This window comes from Rattus norvegicus, chromosome 20, assembly GCF_036323735.1.
Source record: "Rattus norvegicus strain BN/NHsdMcwi chromosome 20, GRCr8, whole genome shotgun sequence".
Classification (NCBI taxonomy): domain Eukaryota; kingdom Metazoa; phylum Chordata; class Mammalia; order Rodentia; family Muridae; genus Rattus; species Rattus norvegicus.
The window spans coordinates 30,289,914-30,317,282 of NC_086038.1; the positions used below are offsets into that span (position 1 = coordinate 30,289,914).

Here is a 27,369-nt window from a genome sequence, read left to right on the forward strand (position 1 = left end):
ATAACTCAGAAAGTCTCTCTCTTCAGCATTCTGTATTGCTTTTGTAATCTTGTTAATCTGGCAAATTTCAGGGATTTTTTTTCTGAGACTTGTGAGTTGTCTACGACTTCCTTGTCTTTTTTTTTTTAAAGACAAGATCTCACTATAGAGTTCTGGCTGTCCTGGAATCTACTATGTAGACTAGGCTGATCATAAGGTTACACCTGTCTCTGTCTCTAGTCCTGGATTAAAGGTGTGCACCACCAGGAGCAGGCTATTTCCCCAAGTCTTAATGAAGCTTCCTTTAGAACTTTCTGAGTCTTAAGGAGTTTCCTTCCTTTCAGGATGGAATGTTTCAATCAAAGGATATTGTTATATGACACATGTCATTAGGTCACTGAGGGGTGTGGCATCAATGGGAATTGTGGGATCTTGGCCTCTTCTGCTTCTAGACCGTGAAATGAGTGGCTTCATCTTTTCCTTCCAGACTGTATTGCCACATGCCTGAAAGCAGTAGCCAGCCAATCATGGACTGGAGCCTCTAAAATTGTCAACCAGTTCTGTTCAGTCTCTGCTCCCTGTCCATGACGCCATGATCAGCCTGTGATCACAACCGACATATCCTGAGAGGGGAATCGAGGCTAGACAGCCTGGAGTGGAAGAGACCTCCCATGGCAGTGTGGTGGTGAGTTCGAGGAGAACAGACTCTCAGGAGGCAGCCTCACTGAGACAGCATGTTTAATGGGGGGAATAATCACTATTTAAACCTTTTGTGGGGTGGGTAGGGGCTTTTGGGGTGAGTTTACATCATTGGCCGGGGCCAGGACACTGGTGATATCTCATCTGTATAAGGAGGAATTCCAGGTGGTGCTGGACATGATCTGATAAGGAGAGACCTCCTGTGATGGGTAAAGGTGGGGGCACAGGGTTATGTGGACTGGGACACACAGGCCCCGGGCCCAGGGGCAGCGATTCTACTTCTGCAGATCTTAGGAGATTTCCGTGTTTGGTCATGCGCAGTCTGCTCTTGGCTCCAGGCCTGCTCCACAGGGCTCCATGACTCCACAAACCCGAACCTTTTTATCTTTATAATTTATCTCGTGGGGCTGGGGATTTAGCTCAGTGGTAGAGCGCTTACCTAGCAAGCGCAAGGTCCTGGGTTCGGTCCCCAGTTCCGAAAAAAAAGAAAAGAAAAAAAATAATTTATCTCGTGTATTTTATTATAGTAATGGAATCTGACTCATCTGTAGGACACACTTTCCAGGAACTGCTTGGGAAAGGGTGCCAGCCTGAAAATATGGTTTGCTTGTGTATCTGTCTTCTCTGGCCATTTCTCCCACTTCTCTTGAAGATTGATGACTTTAAGCACTTTTACTGTTGTTTTAGTGGAGTCTTGGCAGAGCGTGGAAATAAACACGGAGTGCAGAGTTGGTTTATGTTTGCCCACTTTTCAATGTTTTTTTTCCTTTTCCTCCTCTCTCTCTCTCTCTCTCTCTCTCTCTCTCTCTGTCTCTCTCTCTCTGTCTCTCTCTCTCTCTCTCTCTCTCTCTCTCTCTCTCTCTCTCATTTTTTGGAGACAGGGTCTTATTTAGCCCAGGCTATCCTTGCTCAGGCTAGCCCCAATAATGAGCTTGAACTTCTGTTCCTCCTGATTCTGTCTGTCAGGTTCTGGGACTACCGAGGTACAGTTTATGTAATGCTGGGAATGAAACCCAGAGCTGTTAGACATGCTAGGTGAGCACTGCCAACTGACTCAAACCTCTGGCCCTTGTCATTTTCCGCTAGTTGTAGAATTCTCCAAATTAAGCCCAGACAGCCAGACTACATTTCCCAGGTCCCCTTGCAGCTGTATATGATTGTGCCCCTGTGCTCTGGCTTGCTCTGCATATATTACAGGTATAATTTTTAGATCAAGCTCTTAACGGCAAGTATCTGTTTGCTTCCAGTCATCTGGCCATGGGTAAGCTGTGTAGGAGATGGTGTGGCCTAGGGAGGATGAGCAATATGGGAGAAGGAATGTGAGTCCCCAGTGTTGTAGGGACCTTGGTCTTTTTTTTTTTTGGTTCTTTTTTTCCGGAGCTGGGGACCAAACCCAGGGCCTTGCGCTTCCTAGGCAGCGCTCTACCACTGAGCTAAATCCCCAACCCTATTTAAGGGTTTCTTAATACTGCCTGCATTCCGCTTGCCCTGTGGCTTATAGTTCCTATGCCACATTTTCTTCAGAATGGTTTGTATTCATTTTTTCTGCAAATATGTATACAATGTGTCTGGATCATACCTTCCAACTTCCCCTCCCATATCCCCATATCCCAAATGTCTTCTCCCACCTTCAAGCCTTCCCCCAATCCCCAGCTGTAACCTACTGAGTCCAGTTATTGTCGCCTGTTGGACGCTTGACTGAGCTTGTTGCCTAGACCACGTGCTGGTCTCGTGCTGGTGGCCCCAGCTGCAGTGAGCTCTTGAGTGACCCAGTCATGTCATGTCTGGAGGATAGCGTTTCATAGCACAGCGCTCTGTTCCTCCCTATCTGCTGCCTCCCATGTTCCTCCTGCATCCTGGTGGCCCTGCCACTGGTCATGTTCCCGGAGCCTTGGCAGTAAGGGTTGATATAAATGTCCTGTTCTGGGCTGAGTGTTGGACAGTATGAGTCTCCTTCTGCATTAATAGTTGCCCACGGCAGAAAGAGGCTTCGATGGCCAAGGTTAAGAGCAGCACCAAACTATATGTCTAAATGTAAATAGTTAGCAGTAGTTGGGCTGTGTGTTTATTTAGCAAGACGACACTAGCAGGTTCCCACCTGGGCCTCTGCTAGCTGGCCTTCCACAGAGTTCACTGATGATAAACAGTAGTGGGGAAAACATGTCTCCCAGTTGATTGGATGAATGAAACATAGGCAGCCCTCCAGTTTATTCATTTTTATCTGCTTCATTCAAGGGAGGGAGGTGGTGTTTGGCCATTACAGATTCCGTTTTAGTCCCGGCATCTCCACACGGGGCCCTGGACGAGCCGCAGAACATCCGGGGTTGTTTCTTCATCTCAGAGTGATGACAGGGGTTGAGGAGGAAGCAGGCTGCCGGGCTCTGCTTTTGTGATGCGTCTTCAAATATTTGCCTCTTGAATTAGAAATGAATCTCCATTCAGAATGTTGCTTAATATGAAAACATACAGTGCTGTGGTAAATAACAGTTATCTATTAGGCATTTCCCACGTGTCAGCAGCTGCGGAGTACTTTAATAACGATTCTGATGCTGACAATAAACCCTTTCGGTGTCTGTGCCATAAGCGCCACTGTGACTATTTGTTCCTGCGCTGTACAGGACACCCTTCCTTCCTCCCTCCCCCTCCTTTCTCTTTCTTTCTTTCTTTCTTTCTTTCTTCCTTTCTTTCTTTCTTTCCTTCCTTCCTTCCTTCCTCTCTCTCCCTCCCTTCTTCCTTTCTCTCTCTCCTTCCTTTCTCTTTCCTCCCTCCCTCCCTCCCTCCCTCCCTCTCTTCTTCCTTCCCTCCTTCCCTCCCTCTTTCCTTTCTTCCTTCCTTCCTTCCTTCCTTCCTTCCTTCCTTCCTTCCTTTCTTTTCTTTCTTTCTTTCGAGACAGGGTATCCCTATGTTAGATTCAGGTAGGGAATCAGTCTATGTAAGGGATGTAAGCATCTTCCCTCTAGCTGTCTTCTAGGGGTCTCGGACGCCCCCCTTAGATAACAATACACATGAGATATGTGCACATATACAGACAAGGTACAGTGTGTGCCTCAGATGGCAGCACAGGATAATACAGGTGTCAAAACGATTGGGCTTAATTGGACAGTTGCATTTTCCGTGGGGACGCCATGTGCCGCTGTTGCGAAGACTATAACCGGTTCTCTCTGTTGTGTGCACTTCTTTTCATAGAGAGATACTTGCTATGGGCTTACCATGTGAGGCTGAGCCCCTAACCTGACAGTTTTAAGAGGCGAGTCGCTAGGAAGTGAGTAGAGACCTTGTAAGAGGCTGGGGCAAGGCCTTTTCTTCTAGCACTTGTAGCAGCATCAGGCAACTCAATCCACGGGCATCTCCTTCTGAGACTCTCCAGTCTTGGAAACCGCGAGCCGTAAATTTCCTGTTTATGTGTTATCTAGTCTCAAGTACTTTGTCCTTGCAGCTCCCAAAAGTCTAAGATAATGCTCTTTCAAGAAGGGATTACGTATAATACATCTGCCCAGACTCTCATGATATATTTACAATGTTCTCCCTCCCCCCTTGCCTTCTTCCTTCCTTCCTATGTAGACCTAGTTGACTTGGTATTTATTGTGTAGCACAGACTACTTCAAACTCACAGCAATTCTCCTGCCTTAGCCTTCTGCGCCTGCTCCCGTTGAGATTGGATTTATTCTCTTTTTACGTCTACACAAATCTACCAACTTCAATCGAGTAGTTGTTTTGTTTGCTTTTTAAGGGAGGAAAGGTTTATCTGGCTTCTTGACTATATAGTCTATCACCGGCTCCGGTTCATGACTCCAGGGAGGGGTCTGTGTGGGTTTGCAGGGTTGGGGGTTGCTGCCTGTTCACGTCTCGGAGGATCAGAAATTGGAGGAAGGGAAAGGCTGGCATTCATTTTTCGTCGAAGCGCACTGCAGTCCTGTTGCCGATCTTTGCCGCGTGTGAGGTACTTTCATGGAGGCTGCAATTGTGCTGATACCGTGTGCAGCTGATCCCATGCGGCCAGCCCGCGTCGTCCCTAAACACCAGATGTTCGATGGATTATTTCTCCCTTTCCTGCTGGCTCTGAGAGCAGTTAGTTTTACAGCAGGCTGTGCCTTTCTCAGACTCTCGGGTTTCTGGTCTACGGTTTGGAATGCGCTGGTTTTCCTAATGTGGGATGTGGTGTTTTAGCAAAGTTTGTGGCCTATTGTTCACTTTCAATGAAGCTTGTTCGTGTTTGGGGATGCAGCAAATGCAGCCTTTTGACAGGTGACACGGAGACGCTTGCTAAGGTTCTATTTGGAAGATTAGAAACATGAGGATCTTTCAGCAGCATTTATAACCATAGCCCCTCAGCCTCCCCGATTACAAAGCAACCGTAAAATCCTCCTAAGAAGTGCATCGGAGTCCCCAAGTGACATCCTAAGGGGCGGAGGACTGACAGATCTGACTTCAGGTTTACTGCTACTCACCCCCCCATCGCCCTGCCAAACTGTATCACTAACCAGAACAGGATGTTGCACATTGAAGACATAATGTTATCCGTCTTTAATTTGACATATGTATACACACACACACACACACACACACACACACACACACACACACACACACACATCTTTTAGAATGCTTATTAATTTTGCTAGAGTCTGGTTGTCAGCCAAGTATTGCGAAGTGATTCTGGCAAGAACAGCCAGCCTCGACGCCATCAAAGAAACTAAGGTAGTGAGTTGAAGCCAAAGGCCTGAATTTTGTCCCTTAGGAGTACCTGGTTTAGGAATGGCATATTTCCATTCAAAGTATTTGTTTACGTAGGCTGCAATGATGGATGAAATTTTACAAAAAGTTCTCCAACACCCAAAATGGTTTTAGTTTCATGCCCTTCTTGTCTCTTCACAAAATAAAACTAGATGGTTAACACTGGTTTTCACCTTGATAGAAATTTAGATTTGACCAGGAATCGAAGCCCTGCACATGCCTTTTAGGGAGATTCTAGATGGGCTTAAATGGGTTGGGGAGACCCGTCTAAATGTGGGCAGCACGGTTCTGTGTATTGGGATTCCAGGCCAAATAGAATGGAGAAAGGAAACAAGGCACAACTTTCATCTCTCTGCTTCCCTAAGGCAGCTGCGAGATGACCAGCCATCTCGCTTTAGTAAACTCTGTCATTTACAATGAAGCCCTGTGTTGAGGTCAGGACATTTTAGATCTGTGTTTAACTAACTGCAATTAACAGTTAACTATCTTCTTTGGGCTTTAAAAAGAAATCCACCCTCCCCCTTTCTGTTTACTTCCTCGGTCGCCATTTCTGGTAATCTTTGTTTGGTTCCCAAATTAGGTAACAATGTAATTCGAGCTTTTGTTATTGGAGTGGTTACTTTGAAAGTGCTGCTCCTGGGCTGCAGAGCTGGCTCAGGAGTGCACAGGTCCCTGGTTGGGATGCCAGCACCCACCCATTCTTGACTCCAGTTCCAGGAGATCTGATGACCTCTTGTGACCCCTGCAGGCACAATGCAGGAACACAGTGCACAGACATGTGCAAGCAAAACACTCATGCAATAAAATAAAATAAATCTTTAAAAAAAATAAAAAGGCTCCCTTGTCTTCTGGCTTGTACTATTTAAATCAATAAATCAGTTGTAAAACTAGGTGTAGTTGTGCATGCCGGTGACTCCAGATCTCAGGAGATAGGAGGATCAGAGTCTAGGTCATCGCTGGGAACGTGCCACCCGCCAGGGATCCAGACCTGTGCCTTGCTCAGCTGTTATCAGAACAGCTTCCTCCTGAAGGAGATGGATAAACACGGAGATCGGCAGGCAGTGTGCAGAGAGAGAGACCATGGAACGCTCAGCCTTAAAAGGGGTGTATCCATCAAAGTCCTCCCCTCAGGGACCAGGGAGCTCTACAGAGCAGGACAGAGCTTGAGGGGACGGAAGACACCAAATTATCAAGGCCTTCTATACACAACAGAGGAACTCACAGAGACAGAGGCAGCATGCACAAGACCTACATACATCTGTATCAGGTGGGGTCCTAGAGCTGAAAGGGGAAGTGGACACCCCTCCTCCCAACACACACACACACACACACACACACACACACACACACACACACACACACACACCATCGATAACCTAGGAGCTATCTCCAATTGATTGCAGCTTGTACAGAATCTGTGTGCGACTTTGCTCACTTGCAAATGACAAATTTGTTTTCTCCAAAGGAGTCTCACTTGGGCAACAAGTGACTCTTCAAGACAGGCTCCATGCCCAGCAATGAGTGGCTAACACAAAACGAACTCAGAGGCATCTTTGGAAGGTTCCTTACCTCATGTTAAGTCGGGGTGTTTCCCCTCTCCCACTTTTGTGTATATTTTGGCTTCAGGTTTGGGGTTTTTATGAGATTTCTGTGGGTGAGCTTAAATCGCGTGTCTTTGTGTCTGTATTTGTTTCTTATGTTTTTTGTTTGGCTCTTTTTCTTGCTTGGTTGTTTTTGTCATATTCTAATTTGCTTCTTTTTCGATTTATCTTATTATTCTTCCTTAGATGCCTGTTTGTTTTTCTAACAAGACAGAAAGGGTGTGGATCTGGATGGGAGGGAAGGCTGGGAGGTGGGAGGAATGGGGTGGGCAACCATAGCCAGGATACATTTTATGAAAAATATTTTCAGTAAAATAAAAATAAAAAATAAATATAAGAGAGTCTAGGTTATCTCCTGCTACACCACAAGTTCCCTAAAACAAAGTCAGTTGTATTTTTGCCTCCTGATTATTTATGAAGCCTATTTTTATTACTCGTTATAGGAAATTTAATTTTGGTTTTTCCTTATGGTTTGGATTCATTAGCTTTCTTAAATCCAGGGTCTAATAATATTGATTATATATGGAGGAATTTCTTCCTTTCCTTCCTTCTCTCCATCCATCCACCCATCCATCCATCCATCCATCCATCCATCCATCCATCCTGTTTCGGATTGCCATGGTGCCGTTTGTATTTCGATGCTAATCGCATGGAATCACCTGAGTACGAATCATGTAACCTGCTCCCCAGTTTAACTGAAAATAAAGGAGAGCCTGTGATTGGGCAGTGGAGGGGAAAGGCGTGGCTGGAAGTTTTAAAGAAGGTGAGAGAGGAAGAAAAGAAACGATGAGACAGAGGAGAAGGAGGACGGAGGGAGAAGAAGATGGAGAAGAAGAGGTGGACGATGGAGCAGACACGTGGCCTGGAAGAGCGGCAAATAGCACGGGATTTCATAGCTGGAGCACAGAGCAGTGTAGCGGTGAATCTGCCCGATGTCGGTGTGCAGCCTGTAAGTATATTAAATGAGTTGTGTGTTCTTTGCACAGGCATATTGGGGTTGGAGATTTACCGATACAAATCTGGCTGGTATAAACTTAAGTCTCTAGTGTTTTCCTTTCATGGGGCTAGAGGGAGCCGAGTGAGACCAGAGTGGTTGTTGGCCGTCTGTATTCCAGCCATGGGAACCAGGGCCAGATGGAACTAGCCGCGGGGGATGGGCAAGACCTAGCAGGAAGGAGCATGGGATTTATTTAAAATTACACACTACACCATCTTTCCTTCTTTCTATCCTTCCATTCTTCCTTGTCCACCCATCCATCCATCCATCCATCCACCCACCCACCCATCCATCCACCCATCCATCCATCCATCCATCCACCCATCCATCCACCCATCCATCCATCCATCCACCCATCCACCCATCCATCCACCCATCCATCCATCCACCCATCCACCCATCCATCCACCCACCCACCCATCCATCCACCCATCCATCCATCCACCCATCCACCCATCCATCCACCCATCCATCCATCCATCCATCCATCCATCCATCCATCCATCTATCCACCCACCCACCCATCCATCCACCCATCCATCCATCCATCCATCCATCCATCCATCCATCCACCCATCCATCCATTCATCCATCCATCCATCCACCCACCTATCCATCCACCCATCCATCCATCCATCCACCCATCCATCCATCCATCCACCCACCTATCCATCCATCCATCCACCCATCCATCCACCCATCCACCCATCCACCCATCCACCCATCCATCCACCCATCCATCCATCCATCCATCCACCCACCCATCCGGACTTCTTTCTTCCTGTTTTATCCTTCCTTTCATCCTTCCATCCTTCTCTCCTTCCTGCTTCCTTCTTTCCGTTGATCCTTTCCTTCTGTTTTTGGCTTATTTGTTTTGTTTTGAGACAGCGTCTTGCTTGCTATGTAGCCCAGGCTGACTTCAAACTCAAGATTCTTCTACCTCAGTCTCATGAATGCTGGGCTTACTGGCATAGGCCATAAAATGTCTGGCTTCAGCCACTATTTCTACAAAACCTACCTGATTATGGCTAATTTTGGTTGTTAATGTGGGAAAAGGGGACCTTGCCTCCATCAGATTGGCCTTTGGGGACCATCTTTGGGGCACTTTCTTGATTGCTGTACACTCACTGTGGCTGGCCTCTAACTCATGGAAATCCCCCTGCCTCTACCTCCTGAGAGCTGTACCACCGGGCCAGGCACTCTGCTGGTTCTGCTTCAAGTTCCTGTCTTGAGATCTTGCCTTGAGTCCCTCCCTCAGTGATGGGCTGTGACCTGAAATACAGTCTTTCCTCTCCAGTTGCTTTTGACCATGGTGTTTATCACAGCAACAAAGAAACAGAGTAGGGACCCCCTCTTGTCCTTTGTGGTATTCAGGAACCTTTTCTAGAAGGCCAGGACTTCTTTCTCCATTGCTGAGACTCTTCTCTTCCTGTTTCTTGTCTCTGTGTTTCATCTCGAATAATTCCCAATTCTCTGTTTTTGAGTTGATTAACCTTTCTTTTTGCTATGAATAATAACTCTCTGTCCTTAACTCTGTGTGTGTTTATGTGTATGTATATATGTGTGAATGTGTTAATATATAGGTGTGTGTGAGTAGATGTGTGTATGTGTATGTGGGTATATGTATATGTATGTATGTATGTATGTATGTATATGTGTGTATGTATGTGTGTATGTGTGTTTATGTCTGTATGTATATGTGTGTGTGAGTGTATGTGTTAGTGTATAGGTGTGTGTGAGTGTATGTATATGTGTAAGTGTGTATATGTGTGTGTGTATGTGTGAATATTTTATTGTATAGGTGTTTGAGTGTTTGTGTAGGTGTATAGATGTGTGTGAGTGTATGTATATGTGTAAGTGTGTATATGTGAATGTGTTATTGTATAGGTGTGTGTGAGCAGACATGTAGTGTATATGGGTATATGTGTATGTGTGTATGCATGTATTATACATATGTGTATATGTGTGTGTATGTATATGTGTGTGTATGTGTGTTACATTTTCTTTTTTTCTTTTTTTTTTTTATTTTCTTTTTTTCGGAGCTGGGGACCGAACCCAGGGCCTTGGGCTTGCTAGGCAAGCGCTCTACCACTGAGCTCAATCCCCACCCCCTGTGATACATTTTCAATTGTCTTCAGTTTTAATCTCTCAAAATGTGTTTGAGTCTTTCTCACGAGTCCATTCCTTCCTCTGTCAGTCGTGGGGACTACAGTCTGAGCTGTTGCTTCCTACCGTCACCCTGTCGCCTTACAGCTCTATCTTCTGTGTTGTGTCTTTCCTCATTATCTGTTACAATTGCTGTTCATTTGCATACTAGGTCATGATAGCCACTCCACCATCCTCGACCCAACGCTCACACACACACACACACACACACACACACACACACACACACACACACACACACACAGAGCCCTTTTTGTCTTGCTTCTGGATGTTTCGCATTCCTGCAACACATTCTTGAGGTTTTTTTTTCCTCCTTTCAGGAATGCAAGTTGATTGGAAACTGCTGGGGCGTTTGAGGCCTGTGGTTTAAGCATTGCTGGCTGAGCAACTTGGACTCTAGAGCCAACTTGGCCTCCTAACTCAAATCCTAGAATCCCCAGTAACTTTCTTCCTGTGGCGCCTGAGGCCACAGGCTTTACTGATTCTGTGTGGTGTCCTGGAAATGTTCACCTCAACCCCTAGGTGTGGTTCATTCCCAGTTTTCTGGCAATTTCCATCCTTACCTGTGCTGGTGAGTGAATGCCTCAGAGGTGCCTTCTCTGTGCTCAGGTCACTCCCTGGTACACAACACCTGATCCCAAACTCTCAGCTTTGTCTCCTCAACCCGGGGAGACTGTCAGGGGCCCCCTTCTCTGACCAGCCTCTCAGTCTGGTTGGAAATTCTCCACAGGCAGAGCTGGGTTCATTCTAGAGCCCACCTCATGGGTTACCTCCCTCAGTGGTCACTGCTCATTGAAGCTGGATGTGTGGTGTCTAGAGACAAGTGTTCTCCACCCCCTGCTTGATAAATGGCCTGGTATCTTACTGACTTCGGACTGGAGGATAAATCTTGTCCTTGTTGCTGTTACCCAGTCTTCATTAGAACAGAAGTCCTCATGAAACTTGTACCTGCTCACTCACTCTCTCATGGCGTCCAGCAATTCTATCACCTAAGTGTCTATTTCCAGACACTAGGCTTGCTTCGTCGTCGTCCCCATTGCAGAGGATGAAGCCACTGTCAGCCTTTTGACTCAGATCAAGTCTGAGAATCACTACACACTGCCGACACCTCCTTTGATCTTCGAACTCCTTCATCCCCTTCTTTCCGTTTTATCTAAAAAAGACCTGACTTTGGGAATCGTGCCTGTGACTTGATGTCTACTGAAGAACCGGAAATCCTCCCCCCTCCCCAGCCTCCACAGTCTGGGTTTTGCTGACGCCTGTGTGTGATTCACACCCGGCTCCAGCTTTAATTCGGGCGCTGAAAAGCCAGACTCCGGGATCTGTCTGAGCAGCCGGGCTCCGCACATGCGCACTGCAGCTATCTGGTCTTCCTTCGGATATCTGATTACCCCTCCCTCCTGTGACATTTGTCATCCATTAGTGCTAAATGCCTAAATTTATTAATTCACCGGGGATTTGAAATGGTTATATTCTAATTCTTTAATTTCTTTTTCATCTATTAGACCGAGAACCTTTATAAAGAGACACGTGCGTGCATTACTATTTGATTACCATGGTGGGGTTGATATCGGAGGGCAGAATCAACGCTTCGTTTGAGATAATGAATTGGTTTCCTGTCACTCTGTCAAAAGTTACCGATTAATTTCTTTAAAATAAATTTTAATACAACGACGAGCTCGTTGATTGATGGGTTTTAATAAATTGCCATAATTGTGCCGTTCCTGGCTGGTGTGTGTGTGTGTGTGTGTGTGTGTGTGTGTGTGTGTGTGTCTTCTGATCAGCTCTGAGCCCTTTTTCCCTCTGTTCATTTTCTCTTTAGATTTATTTATTGTTATTGTGTGGGGGGAGGTTTATGTGAACGTGTGTACCACAGATCGAATATGGAGGTATGAGGGCAGCTTCTAGGGTCAGTTCGAGGATCTAGGGATTGAACTCAAGTTGTCAGGCTTGGCAGCAAGCATCTCTTGTGGCCTCCAAACATTTCACCAACCCTCACCTTTCTCTTATTGAGACTGACAGAAAATTCCAGGCCTACCTTCTGCAAGGAGACTTCATTTTGTGTGGTGGTTTGAATAAGAATGGTCCCCATAGGCTCTGTCTTAATTAGGGTTATTTTTTTTTGCTGTGAGACACCATGATCAAGGTAACTCTTATAAAGGAAAGTGTTTAATTGGGACTGGCTTACAGTTTCAGAGGTTCAGTCCATTATCATCATGGTGGGAAGCATCCAGGCATACATGATGATGCTGGAGAAGGAGCTGAGAGTTCTACATCTTGATCCACAGGCAGCAGAAGGAGGCTGTGCTCCACACTGGGCAGACCTTGAGCACTGGAAACCTCAAAGCTCACCCCAAGGTGAGCTTCATCTAACAAGGGTACACCTCCTAATAGTGCCCCTCCCAGGGGCCAAGCATTCAGAGACATGAGTCTCTGGGGGCCACACCTATTCAAACCACCACAGGCTCATACATTTGAATTCTTAGTCATCAGAAAGTGGCACTACTTGAGAAGGATTAGGAGGCGTGGCTTTGAGGTTTCAGAAGCCCGAGGCAGGACCTCTCTTTTTTTCTGCTGCCTGCAGATCTGGATGTAAAACCCTCAGCTATTTCTTCAGCACCATGTATGCACCCTCTGTCTCCACCAAACGGTAAGCTAGCCCCAATTAAATGCTTTTTTGAGGGCAGTAAGAGTTACCATGGTCATGCTGGGCAGTGGTGGCGCACACTTTTAATCTCAGCACTTGGGAGGGAGAGGCAGACAGGATCTCGGAGTTCAAGCCTGCCTGGTCTACAGAGAGAAACCCTGCCTCCTCAACCCTCACCCCCAAAAAGTTACCACGGTCATAGTGTCTCGTCACAGTGATAAAACAATAAGTCATTTTGATTAGAGGAAGTTGCTACTTCAGTCAGGTGTGTGCCGAGGACAGTCAGTGTGAGCAGGTGGCTGTTACACTCAGGCACTGTTAGTGAGTAGAATTAAGATGACATGTTTGTGTATACATTTATTTATTTTTATTTCATATACCGGGGCGTATTATCTGCCTGTATGTCTGTTTACCATGTGTGTGCCTGGTGCCCTCAGAGTCCAGTATTGCCTACAATTGGACTTATAAACAGTCGTGAGCCATCGTGTGCGTGCTGGGAATTGAGACCTGGTCCTCTATAAGGCAGGAGGCACTCCTAACCCTGAGCCATTTCTGCAGCCCCGCATTTTCCTTTGTAAAGCCTCAGAAGTCCTGAGTTCATACGAACACATCTAATCACACAGCCATAAACCTACCCTCTTCCACACTGCACCTGGCTCTATTCTCCACACAAAATATCTTGTTTCTCCAGGAAACGAAACAGGGACCCTGATCTCCTTACAGCTCTCACAGGTCATTTCTATTTCAAAACTTCCCCCATTTGCTCTGAAGAATTATGCAGTGTGACAGCTCACTCTTGTTTCTTCTAATTAAGCGTTTATTCCCAAAATAAATCTTTCTTTCATGTACCTTAAAAAGGAAACCCTTTGCTTTCTTCTCCTTCCTGTGTGTGTGTGTGTGTGTGTGTATGTATATGTGTGAGTGTATGGATGTGTATTGTGTGTATGTTTGTGTATGTGTGTATATGTGTGAGTGTATGGATGTGTATTGTGTGTATGTTTGTGTATGTGTGTATATGTGTGAGTGTATGGATTGTATTGTGTGTATGTTTGTGTATGTGTGTATATGTATGTATATATGTATGTACATCTGTGTGTGAGTGTATGTATGTATGTATGTGTGTGAGTGCATGTGCATGTATATGTGTGTCTGTGTATGTGAGTGTATGTGTAAGTATATGTGCGTGTATGTGTATATGTGTATGTATGACTAACTATATATGTATATGTATATGTGTATGTATGTGTATATATATATGTGTGAGTGTATGTATGTGTATATGCATAAGTATGTGTGTGAGTGTATGTGTGTGAGTGTATATGTGTATATGCATATATGTGTATGTGTATGAGTGTATGTACTTGTGAGTAATGTATGTGTATATGTATAGGTGTATGAGTATATGTGTGTATGCATATATGTGTATGTGTGTGAGTGTATGTGCATATATGTGTATGTATATGTGAAGGTACATATATGTGTATGCCTGTGTGTATATGCATATGTGTGGATGTGAATATATGTATGTGAGTATATATATGTATGTATGTGAGTATATATGTGCATGCATGTGTGTATGTTTGTGTATGTATGTGTATGTGTAGGTACAGGACAGAGGTTGATGTCAGGTGTCTTCCTCAGTTACTCTCTATTTTTTGAGACAGGGTCTATCACTGAACCTGGATCTTGCCAATCCTATTAGACTGGCTGGCCAGTGAGTCCCATGAATCCTCTGTCTCTATTATGCCAGTCCTGGGGTCTCACCTCAGCACTGTGCCTGGTGGGTGCTTTATGAACTGAGACATTTCTCCATCTCTTCCTGCTTCTCCTCTTCCTGGTCCCTCTCCCTCCTCCTCCCCTCTTCCCTCTCTCCACCCCCTTTTCTTCTTTATTTTACATCTCCTGCTTGTTTAAAATTCTTTTTTCAAAAAGCACATGGTGTGGTCCTGACAGCAGGTGCACTTGAAGGGCCTGTCTTTAACTTGTCTAGCCTTGGCTATGTTTAGCGCCATTTCAAATGAGGGGTGTGTGTGTGTGTGTGTGTGTGTGTGTGTGTGTGTGCCCACGCGTGCACGCGCACTCGCGAGCGTTGTTGCATGCATGCGTTAATGAATAATGTGCACTGGAGATCAGTGAATGGCTCTGCATGGCTTTCTAAAATGAACAAGGAGAAGCGAACGTGTTCAGCTCAGGAGATCAGCCTGGCCCTGGACATGAGGGGACCATGATGAGACAAGAGAAAGAGAAGAAAAGCGCACGAGGGACATAGGGCCAATGGGAGCTTGGGTGCTTCGTCAATGAGATAGTCCTTGGGTAAGGATAAAGACTCAGGATAGCAAGGTCTGCTGGCCAGTGTCTGGAACGCCGACCACTTGGGAGGCTGAAACAGGGGGATCTCAAGTTCAAGGTCAGCCTGAGCAACTTAGCAAGCCTCTGTTTCAAAATAAGGAGTGAAAATATAAAAGGTCTGATGACGGGGTTGGGGATTTGGCTCAGTGGTAGAGCGCTTGCTTAGGAAGCGCAAGGTCCTGGGTTCGATCCCCAGCCCCGAAAAAAGAAAAAAAAAAAAAAGGTCTGATGACACAGCTGAGTGACAAAGTCCGGTGAACTTGAAGCTTTGGATTCAACCCCAGATATGAAAAAGGAAGGGGAGGGGGAGGGGGAAGGAGGGGAAGAGGGAGGAGCGGGTAGCGCCTAAGTGTTCAAACTGCAAACTGGTAAGAAGTGAGGCCTGGGTGTGGAGAGGAAGGGGCATGTACAAAGCTGTTGGTCTGCAGCAAGTCATCTTCAGTGAAGTCGCCCCCTCCTGGGCGTTGCTGGGCGATGCAGGGGCTCACGTGATTGGCGGGAAGGGGGCGAGGGCGGGGTTCCCAGGTTCCTTAACCTGGAAGTCACTGTCCAGCCTGTGGCTTTTCCTAGTGCTTTAATGGATGTGGACCTTAGAACCCAGAGCTGTCACATGCTGGTGACTCTATATTTGCGTTCTTTCCGCTGCTCGTCTCCTGCTAACACCTACTATTTCTGAGGCCCTGGCTCCCCACAGTTCTTTCCTACATCCTGGCTTCTCCAGTTACTCTGTTAAACACTCAAAGGTTCAGAGCCAGGACCCACAAATATGATAGAACATGTGGCACTTGCTTTTCTAGGTCTGGGTCATCTCACTGTATATTATTTTCCACTTCCATCTATTTCCTGGGACGGTTTTCCTTAGAGTGGAATAGAATTCATGTATGTATGTATGTATGTATGTATGTATATATGTATATGTGTACACATATACATAAATGAATAATTTCATATGTATATCACATTTTCATTATCCATTCACACTTGATGAGCTTCTAGGCTGCTTGCATATTTTTTTCCTTTTGAAATATAGAGTTTTACTAGGCCTTGAACGTTGCTACTTTTTTATTTTAAAATTAAATACTTTTTGTGTGCGTGTATAAGTGTTCTGCCTGCGTGTGCCCTGCACCACAGGAATGTCAGAGGCCAGAAGATGTATCCTGTGGCCTGTTTTACGGCTGCTTGCGAGCCTCTGTGTGGGTGCTGGGAATGGCTCCTGGGATGGTCCTCTACAGGAGTAGTTAATTACTCTCCAGCCCACAGGCTTGAACTAGAGAGCTTCTGTCTCTTAGGCTCTGGAGTAGCTGTGACGAAGCCGGCATCACCCATTCGGCTGGAAATGGGCATTTTTCTGTTGGGCTGTGGAAGCCAGCGGGACCTGAGCCTGCCTCAGGGAAACGCTTCTCTCATTGTGGCTCCTGGCGTCGACCCTGAGTGTTGTAAGAGGACTGACTGTCTGTACTGAAACCCCTAGTGTTGACTCTGTGCGAATGACCCATGCACGGTCATGGGTGGCTTTGGCATTTAAAGAGGACCTATCTTTAGGTTTAGCATCCATGTGTCTTCGTGGCTTCGACTTCTTGCTGCACGGTTTTCTCAGGGACCAAGAATAACGTGGTTCTGTTACTGAGAATCCTGTGCATTATGTCTTCTGATCTCCCCCACTCGGGGAAACATCTTTGAAACTTCTGTATCATGTAATGCCCTTTTAGATTTCAGGTCTCCAGATTTGATTCTAAGACAGTACCTCCTGACTCTACATTCCTAGTAGAAAAGAGATGCTGTATGAGGGTACAAGCAAATGAGCTCGCACACCCACCCCCCTGTCTCTTCCTGTCCCAACCACACAGAGCACAGATACTACACCCTCACCCCTCACCCCATAGCCCCCCCCAATTCTTCTATCCCAGCGGTCTTAACCAGTGGGTAGCGACTGGTGTGTGTGTGGGGTGGGGGGAGTCAAATGACCTTTTCACAGGGGTGGCATATCAAATATCCTACATATTCTGAAGTAGCAACAAAATAATTTTATGGTTGAGGGTCACCAGAACGCGAGGAACTGTATTAAAGGGTCACAGCGTTAGGGAGGTTGAGAACCACTGCTTTAACCCCTACATACCATGCACACAGCACACCTCTTCCTGTATTCCCCGCCCCCATCCCTCCCTCATACACCTCCCGTCCCACACACAGATATGGTAGACAAAACTATTTCAAAGAAATTAACTTCTGGAACTATTGATCCAGATTTCCTTTGGTGTTTAGGGAACTTATGCACTTGTAGGTTTCAAACATGCATGCAATGGCTCTTGACCACACTCCCCCGACTCTCCCTTAACCCCCCCCCCAAATTTCTCCCTCCCAACTTCAACTTCATTTCCTTTTAAAATGACCCATTGTGTCCTGTCTCTGTCGCTACCCATATGTACATTGAATGCAGGGCATCCACTGGAGTTTGGGCAACCTGCCAGGGGCCACCCCCTACTTCCCTCATCCCCCGCCAGCCAAAGAAGAGTGAATCTTCCTCCCCCCAGCATCAGTTGCCAGTAACGGCTCCGATAATGCTTCATGCTGGGACTTAAAAAAAATTGTTTGTGTATATGAGTGCACTGTAGCTGCCATCAGATATTCCAGAAGAGGGCATTGGATGCCATTATAGATGGTTGTGAGCCACCATGTGGTTGCTGGGATATAAAGCTCTTAACTGCTGAGCCGTCTCCCCAGCCCCGATTGCTGGACCTTTTAACTGGCTAGATTTGTACAGGTCACACAACACTTTCGGTGTGCTCACTTTCGGTGTCGCGTCGGAGGACCGCCTTTCACAGCACCCTCCCTCGTCCCTGGCTCTCACAATCTTTTCTTTTGCTTTCTTCTTAGGCAACGCCTCGGCATTTCAGGGCAGTTGCGTCCTGTTTGCTTTCTTCCCCCATCCCTTTGTTTAAAATAAAAACCTCTTCTTGTTGAAATTTTATTTATTTTTATTTTAGGTGTATAGCGGTTTCGCCTGCACATATGTCTGTGACACCACGTGCCGGAAGTGGGTGTTGGATCCTCTGGGACTGGTTATGAGTGCGTTATATACCTGCAGTGTCCTTGGCAGCCAGAAGAGGGCGTCAGATCCTCTGGAATCGGAGTTGCATTTGGGAACTGCCCAGTGGGTACTGGGAACCAAGTGTGTAGCCATCTCTGCGGGCCATCCCCCATCCCCTTGTTCCTTTTGTTTAACATGTTCCTCACGTTTAAACCATCATCTGGGCACTTGAATTACTAGCGTATACCCTCCATTCTCAATCCGATTTCCTTTCTTACTTTGTCATTCATTCTTAAAAATAAATACACTCTTACTAAAACCTTAGTCCGTTTACGGTTTGCATTGCAGCTAGTGTGTCACGTTAGTGCAAAATCACTTTCTCCCTTATATAATCTATGTGTTTGTTTGTTGAGAGATGGCATCTCACCAGGACGGCTGACCTCAAACTGAGCACCTTGCTGCCATCACCTGCCTCCTGGGATTATAGGTGCACCCCAGGTGTATGTCACTTCCCCATCTCTTACATCACCTACTTTTTCCGTCATTTTAGCGCTCTGTAGGTGGAAGCATATCAGAGTTTGAAGATGTTTCTGTGACTTAAGCGACATAACAATTGTTATTCTCGCTCTAGCAGGCAGCGCTACCTAAATACTCCTATTCATTCTCTTTTAGAACAAGTGAAAGAATTCCTCAGCGGAAAGCCTGTTTAATAGAATTTCAGGTTCGCACAGCAAGTATATAAAGTTTGACAGATGTCACGTCGTCTTGAATTCCAGCCGTTTGCAGGGTACCTGTTTCTTTTTTGTTATCAAATTTCATACTATATAAAACTTCACAGTTTTGACAACATGACTGTGGATGCTTTCTTATTGTTTTTATTTCTGGGGGAAAAATTTCCCAGGGTGACCTTGAACTCAGGAATCCCTTAGGACCTCTGGTGTACTGGGATCACAGATGTATACCACCACACCCAGATGGTGTGTATCAAGTGGGCTTCATTACAATTTAAAACCCCAGGGTTGGGGATTTAGCTCAGTGGTAGAAGTGCTTGCCTAGGAAGCGCAAGGCCCTGGGTTCGGTCCCCAGCTCCGAAAAAAAAGAACCAAAAAAAAAAAAAACCAGAAAAGTGTCTCTGACAGTGCACAGGGCAGATGATGTCCTGGCTGTCTTGGAATCCACTCTGTAGACCAAGCTGGCCTTGAACTCAGAGATCCACCCACTTCTGCCTCCCAAGTGCTGGGACTACCATATCCGGGTTGAGAAATAAGCCTCCAAAAACAACTTCTACTTGGCAGTTATGTTTTCTGTACACTATTGGACAGTATGCCAAGAAGATTGTTTTTTTACAACGGCTGCTGAGAATTTTATTTTTGGGATTTGATGCAAAACACACCTCCCCCCCCCCAAAAATAAAAACCAACCAACCAACCAAAAAAAAAAAAAAAAAAAACCACACACACACACACAAAAACAAACAAAAAACCCAAAAAGCCATGAACAGTAATTAGTTAGACTTAGCCATATGATAAGTTTTTGGGTCAATGACTTCATTTCCTGTGATTTTTTTTTTTTTTACTAATTTCAGTGAGAATTTAATGGTTGAAGAAAATGTTCTATGTCCTCCCATCCTGAACATATGTTTATTTTCATAACGGAATAATTGTTTTGACGTAGACTGGAAGCTCAAAATTATGACATTTTCCTTTGTTTATTTGTGGATGTGTGGATGTCAGAAGAAAACTCGTGGGAGTGGGTTCTCTCCCTCCACCACGTGGGTCCCAGGTATCAAACTCAGGTCAGCAATCTTGGCGGCAGTCATCTATACCAGATGAGACATTTTGCTGGCCCCAAATTACTTCGTTTTAGAACACTGAAATTATTTTGAAATTGTCTTCTTTTAAATATATTTTTGACCTAGTATCAAGCATTAGGAAACTCTACACTATATAAAAGCCTGTCTGTCCTATCACTTAAACTTACAATCATTTTAATATTTCCCACATTTGTTTATGGTTTTCTCTTCATCTCTGTAGGATGTCATACAGGTGAAGGCAGGTACAGGATAGAACGAGGCCTGTCATTGGGCGAGAAGGAAGGATGGGCGGGAGAAAAATTTTAGAGAGAGTAGGAGACTGGAGCGAGGGACAGGAAGCAGCCAACAGAACATGGAGGCAGATACTAAGTTTCCTCTCTGCACATTTACAGGTTGTTATGAATGTTCTTAAGGGATGTGTACAGGGCTTTGTGTGTCTAGGTGGGCAATTATATCTTATCAATTGGTTGTAAGTTAATTGTGTGGATGTATTGTACATTGAGCATTTGACATATAAATCTGGTGTTGGGTTCCAGTTTGCTGAGTAGTGATCTCACCGGGTGTTGGGAGTGCGAACAGAGTTTGTGACAGGAAGCCCTGCTTGTCTATAGAATGCTGATGGTGTGGGGCCACGCTAGCACGGCCTGCAGAATGCTGTGTGAGTCTCAGGCGTGGTAACAACTGACAAGGGGACGGTGTGTGAAAGCGGTAACAGAATCAGCTAGAGAGCACGGATCCTCAGGAGTGGGAACTGGCAGGAACCAGGACGAGTGTCATCATTTATAACTTTACAGGAACACATCTCTTTCTATTTTTAGTCATCCGAGAACAAGTCATAACCACCTTTCTTTTTTCTTCTAAATACGCGACATGCATTTTATTTTTGAACATGCTTTTACTGTATTTTATGCATTTCAGTTGTGTGTTTGTAGACCAGGCAGTAGAAGGTGTGGAGGGAGGTCAGAGGACAGCCTACTGGAGTTGGTTCTCTTTTTCCACCAAGTGGGTACTGGGGATTGAACTCAGGTCGTTAGGCTTGTAGGCAGGTGCCTTTACCTCTGAGACATCTCTGTGTGCTTCCTTCCTCCCTCCCTCCCTCCGTCCCTCCCTCCTTCCTCCCTCCCCCCTTTTTTTCTTTTTTTGAGACAGGATCTCTCTATGTAGCTCTGGTTCTCCCAGAGCTCTCTGTATAAACTAGATTAGGCTTAAACTCACCTCTACCTTGCCTCTGTCTCCTGACCGCTGGGATTAGGCCATAGGCCACCATACCAGGCCCTCTGTGGTTTCCAGGAGCAGCAACATTGACCTTCCTGACTCACGGTGTGCGCACAGGTTGCCAGCTGCCCTTTTTCTGGCTCAGGCCCCGTTCCGTTTTCCTGCCCCTTTATTGGTTTCATTGGTTTGGATCAGTTCTTCTGTCTTTTACGGCATTAATTCTTAGGAAGAGCAGGAGAACTTTGGACAGACCCCCCCCCGCCCCCCCAGGACACGGCCTTCAGATACCTAATGTCACCAGCCTGGATTTGGAGGTGGTAGGGCTGCACATGAACGGGTTTAACTTAGCCTCTTCCATTTTGGCTTCCTCAAAGTCAGAGAAATGAACAATCTGCTTTGGGAGTGTCTGATCCCCAACGCTTTGTGGCCTGTCCAAGCTTGGAATCCCTGGAAATGCCATTCGTCAGTTCATGGCGGGGGGAGGGGGAGGGGGGGCGACTCTGTATGTCTTTCAGTGATGCATGAGCTGGGGAAGCAATCTCCATCCGACTTGAGGCATCCGGGTCTGCTCCCTACAGCACAAACCAGATGTCTGAGAGACTATGCACACTGACAGTTGCAGCTGTCAGCAGCAACTATAGTCACATTGTAGTTAAAATGCCAATGGCCGCACTGTGTGTTCAGCCATCACTGTAGATACTGGAAGAGATTTAGAGTTCTGTCTTGGTGGGGGAGGGGAGTGCGGGGGGGGGGGGCGGCGAGCTGGGGAAGATACATTGCTCGTTAGTGCCGTGGCCACATCTTGAATTAATATTCTGATTTATTATTTAAACTGCTAAGGAAACCACTGTTCAGCTATGGCAGGAATACAATGGCCACATTAACTGATAGCTAGGGGAGGGGATGGGGGGGCGCGGGGGACCATGGCTCCTGCCTTCAGCGCTAAGACACCACCATTCAGCCAGACTAACTACAAACCCAGGAGAATGAGCTACAGGAAGTAGCATCAGATGCAGTTCTGGGGGCTCAAAGGAGAGAGACTGCCACCCATTATTCTCAAGAGCATCCTAACTGTCAGCACGTTGAATCAAGGGGTCCCTCCCAGTTAACATGTGAAGGGTTAGTGGTGTTTAATTCAAAGGAATAACTCCTGTGGTATAAACTCAGTGATTTACTGTTCCGCCAGAGATGAGCAGAGGGCACTACAGGGCTGATGTCCTTTACCACATCTGCTTTTGATCAGCCCTACAGATCCGGTTATTTATGTCAAGAGTTCTTAGCCCCAAGCTCCGTGGGGGTGGGGGTGGAAATGGGCTCAGAAGCAGTGAACAGAGAGAGGGGAAGGGCTCAGAGGTCAGAAGGTTAGCATTTATTTAGGGCTCCATCAATATCTGCCCAAGGGGTTTTGCTTGATTGCTCATTTACCTGCATAACGCAAGAGTTGAAAATGATGTGTCTTAATGCCTATGAAATAGAATTGGTCTGGGCATTCGAGAAAGCAGAGAGGGCTTCACCACAGTAGGAAACAGTTTGGGTTTCAGTGAAAAGCTATGCTTCGCCTCCTGACTTACTAGCTTCTAAGCCTGCTAGTGGGCTGCGAGTGCTTTCACAGTACTTTATAAAGTGCGGACAACTGGTAGACCTCTCCCTTCGGTCACGGCTGACAGTAATAATCAAATTTGTTTCCATTTGCAGCTCATCTCAATGTTCCATGACTCCATATAAATTTGCGCTTTTTGATTGCTCCTCAAAATATGCCTTGAAACGTGTGTCTGCTTCTCTTGTCGTATAATCCAGATAAAATCTTGAACATGTGTTCACTTTTAAGTTTGTATGACTTTACTTCTTCCTGGACATTCCTATTGAAAACTCAAGTTTTTCAGAGCCTGCCAACTCTCACGGAAGGGCTCAACAATTCTTCTTTCTGAGATAGGAGTACTGAGTTCAATTTTAGGGAGATGTTTTATTTTGCTTTTTTCGAGACAAGGTCTCAGGTAGCTCAGGCTGGTCTCAAACTGGCTATGTAGCTGAGCTCCTGGTTTTTCTGCCTCTGTCTTGTGGTTGTGAGGATTATAGGGAGGAGCCCCATAATTGGTCAGTTCCGTTGCCTCTGAGAGAGGTAAGGGATGCTGACAACTTTGAATGCTTTATCCTACTCTGAAATGGCAAACATCAAGGCCAGCTTGACGTAGGAAGTACCTTGGCTTACTTTTGAGTTGTATGGCTTCAGTTTGGGCATTAGAACGGGCTAAGCAGGCCACTTCTTGGTTCTGTTTGCCTTCGCTATTCTATGGGAGTCCCACTCACGTTGGGCCTAGCTTGTCAAGTTCAGACCATTTGGCTTTCAGACCATTTGGCTTTATTTCTGCTGTTTTTCAAGGACTGTTAGAAACTGATAAGTTTTAGGTTAAACCAAGAACATATTCAAATTATTAAAACTTATTTCTTGGGACTTCTGGATTGATGGCTCAGCAGTCAAGAGCACTGGATGTTCTTCCAGAGGACCTGGGTTCAAGTTCCAGCCTTCATATGGCAGCTCACGGCCTGCTGTCACTCCAGCCCAAGGGGATGTGACTTCATGTGGTACACATGTTGGCTAATAGGCAACACACACACATCATACACAAACACATACACACACACACATGCACACATGCATGCACACACGCACATGCGCACACATACACATACAATCACATACAGTCACACATACACACAAAATCACAGACTCACATCATACACATACAAAATCACAGACACGCAGTCCTACACACACGCATGCACACACACACACTAAGAAAGCCCTTAGCTCTTCTCCAAGTGCTTTTAAAGCCCGTGAAATAATTCTGACTGTGAACCGTGGCTCTTTAAAGGTGGTAACAGAAATCCATAGTACACTCAATCTCTTACTGGTTTTGTTCCAAAATTGAGTTCACGGTGAAAAATAACAGGAACTAGGTGGAGAGTTCCCATCTCTGAAGTATTTATCTCCCAAGAAATAGAGACGATGACAGTTGAGACTTTGCAGTTTGGTACTTTTGAATATAATTTTTTCCTTCCAAAGTATTTGGCATCTGTCACTCGGTTGTTTAAAGGCCCAGCAGCTGTTTTCACTTTTAGATGAAGCCCCAAGAGGTTAAGAGGCTCAGTCAGGGTCCCACACCTGTTAATGAGAGACCCAGAGCTCATCTGGGCTCCTACCGCCTAATCCCCCTCTCCTTGGCTGGCGCCATCTTCCTTCCATTAGTCAGGAATGAAGGCCCTCTTTAATCAGCCTTTGCCTCCTGAAAGATATTAAAGTATACAATTTCTAAGAAGAAAAAGAAGACGAAGGAAATAAAAAAGGAACAAGATGTAGATGACTTGTGATTTATTATCCAGATCAACTTCCACTTTAGAAAAGACAAGAACAAAATATACAATCAGTATTTACACTTTTTTGTTTTTAAGAATGGAAAATATTTACACCAGAGAGACCAGGAAATGGCAACATGAAACTCAAGGATGACAGAGACGCACAGGAACTGCAGCGCGGGGCTCTCGGGGTTGCTTGTACGGCCTCTTCTGATTTGGCGAGTCTCCTACTTGCCCCTGTTGCTGATTGAGGTGGTTAATGTTTCCTCTCGGTATTTCTAGGCCTCTCCAAGCCGCCTTTGGCTAGTATACTTAGTCACTGATCTCCCCACATCTTTCTGGAGCAGTGGTTCTCAACCCTCCTGATGCTGCAACCCTTTATTAATACAGTTTCTCATGTGGTGGTGACCCCCCCCAAATTATTTCGTTGCTACTTCATAACTGCAATTTTGCTACTGTTATGAATCATAGTGTGGGTATTTGATATGCAGGGGGGTCTGATGTGCAATCCCCAGAGTGGTTGAGACCCACAGGTTGAGAACCACTGCTCTGTTGGGTTCATCTTTGACACTGGGGACACCGATGACATCGGTGTGGTTGGAGTCATTGCACTCCCATGGCTTCACGGGGGTGGGGTAGGGTGTGTGTGGAGTGGAGGGTGGGTGTCCGTGTTCGATCTCTCTCTGTCTCTCTGTCTTTGTCTCTCTCTTTTTTCTTTTGACAGTGTTGGAGGTTGAACCCAAGGACTTGCATGGGGTAGGCAAATGCTCAACCACACAGCTACATACTCAGCCCAAATATGGTTAATAATTTTTTTCCGTCTTTTCTTCCAGAATGCTCTTACTTAAAAGAGTGGTACACTTATCTGGGCAGCACGCCAAAGTCGCATTTCAAAGAACGAGTTAATTTTCATGGTGAGGGTTTTTTTTTTTTTCCCCATTTGAAACATTCCAGTCCCTCTGAACTTTGGTTCCTGTACTTTGTAAAACTGAGGGTTGGAACAGGGTCAGAGACACAAGCCACTGCTCTCTGGGAAGACCTTAGACCCCTGCGGCACTTCTAGGGCTGGGAAGAGACCACACAGCAGGCCCTGCTGTGTTGCAGGCAATAGAATTCTAATCCAGGGAGAAGAGAAGTATTTTTAAAAAGGCAAGGTTTTGTATTAGCTGGGGACAGTGTCCCCTGCACTTGCGACATGCTGACACTGGCCACTTGGGGGGGGTGTTTTCCCCTCTGGCCATTTAACCTGAAGCTTACTGAACGGAAGAAAGGCTAGTGCCTGTCTCTGAGCTGGAACATTCGGTTCTGGCCAATTCAACCACTGATAACCGGAAATCAAGTCAAAAGTTGAAAGAGAAAACCCAGCAGAGAGTCCAGGTTTTTGAAATAGCACCTGGTAATGGGGAAAAACAACTGAGGCCTTGAAAGGGGCCAGTCCTGGAAGTCAGCGTCTGTTATCGAAGCGCCTTCCTGCATCATTACAAAAAAAAAAAAAAAAAAAAAAAAAGAACAAACTTTCTGCGTATCCCAGGGGATTAAAAGACAAGTGGAGTGCACCAGACAGGGGTAAATCAAAATGAAGAACACAATAAAACCACACTGAAGAGGATCAGAATAAAACAAAATAAAGAAACGGAACTCAAAACATCAAGACAGGAGAAAAGATGCTGGCAGGTGGGAAGGTGCGCCACAGACATAGGACGGGTACGGACAGAGTCAAAATCCCAGCTCGCCAAGTCCTTGAGAAACAATAGAAAGTCAATTCACAGTCAAGTTCGCCGATGAAGTGAAATGCTGGTTTAAATACTGTAGCAAATGCACCAAATAGGAAAATGAACGTTTTCACAGGAAGGTTCAGGGAGAAACTTTGAAGCGAGCAACCGGATGCTTCAGTAGCAGCTGGGAAGCCCCGCCAGGGGCGCGCCCGGCGTGGGTGCGCAGTTTACAGAAGGACTATTGGAAACTATCGACTTTCTCTTAGTGCTATCTGCCTGGTGGAATAGCATTTTCGCTATGGCACTGAAGAAGGTTGTGGGGCGCCACGTCTTTCTTAGAAATCAAGCTCTCAGACACACGGAATCACTCAATGTCCTTGTCCAGTGGTAACCAGAGCAGCCAAGGGAGATTTGTGCCTGGCAAGTTCTAGTCCAGTCACGCAGGCTTGTAGGCCCGAGATGATGAAAAAAAGTCATGGTGGGAGGCACAGGACTTCTACCTGGGAGGCTCAGGGCCATGGGATGCCAACAAAAGCTACCAGGCTCTAAGTTACCAGACAGCTTTAGAAGACCGCATTGCTCCTGGGCGAGGCTCACACGATATCTGCTTTACAGCATGGTCTGAATCCAACCATATTCCCAAAGACATTACCCATGGATAGACCCACCCGGACTGATGGCAACACCTCTTCTTGGCCCAGAAATCACAAATGGGTATCTCAACAATTTCATCAAATCGCTTATAGGCCATTTCTTCCACTGTAGAGCGCATGCGCTGAGCACAACTGCCAGTGAAGCCAGGGACTCTGAAGAATCCCAGGGGCTCATGGGAGTCACCGAGGACACTTCATAGGGGACTGGATGGCCACAGAACTTGCTTGTTTGTTTTTGGCCAAGTTGTAAACCAAAGAGTTGGCTTTTAAGTAAAAGAACCATTATCCCTTCAGTCTTCTCTATTAGAGACGCAATCCGGGATCCCACCAGAGAGAAACTAGGTGCATTCCCAAAGTAAAACAACGACACATCTGGAAGCATTCTGAGAGGCTTTTCCAGCATGGAGGATAGTCAGTCG

At 45.9% G+C, this 27,369-nt stretch overlaps 1 long non-coding RNA gene across 1 annotated transcript; it reads left to right on the top strand.

Moving 5' to 3' along the window:
- Window positions 1–439: 439 nt before the first annotated feature.
- Window positions 440–27,087, top strand: LOC134483805 (uncharacterized). The gene is made up of 2 exons (XR_010060844.1): window positions 440–664; window positions 25,416–27,087. It is a non-coding gene; the product is annotated as an uncharacterized LOC134483805 (long non-coding RNA).
- The last annotated feature ends 282 nt before the right edge of the window (window positions 27,088–27,369 follow it).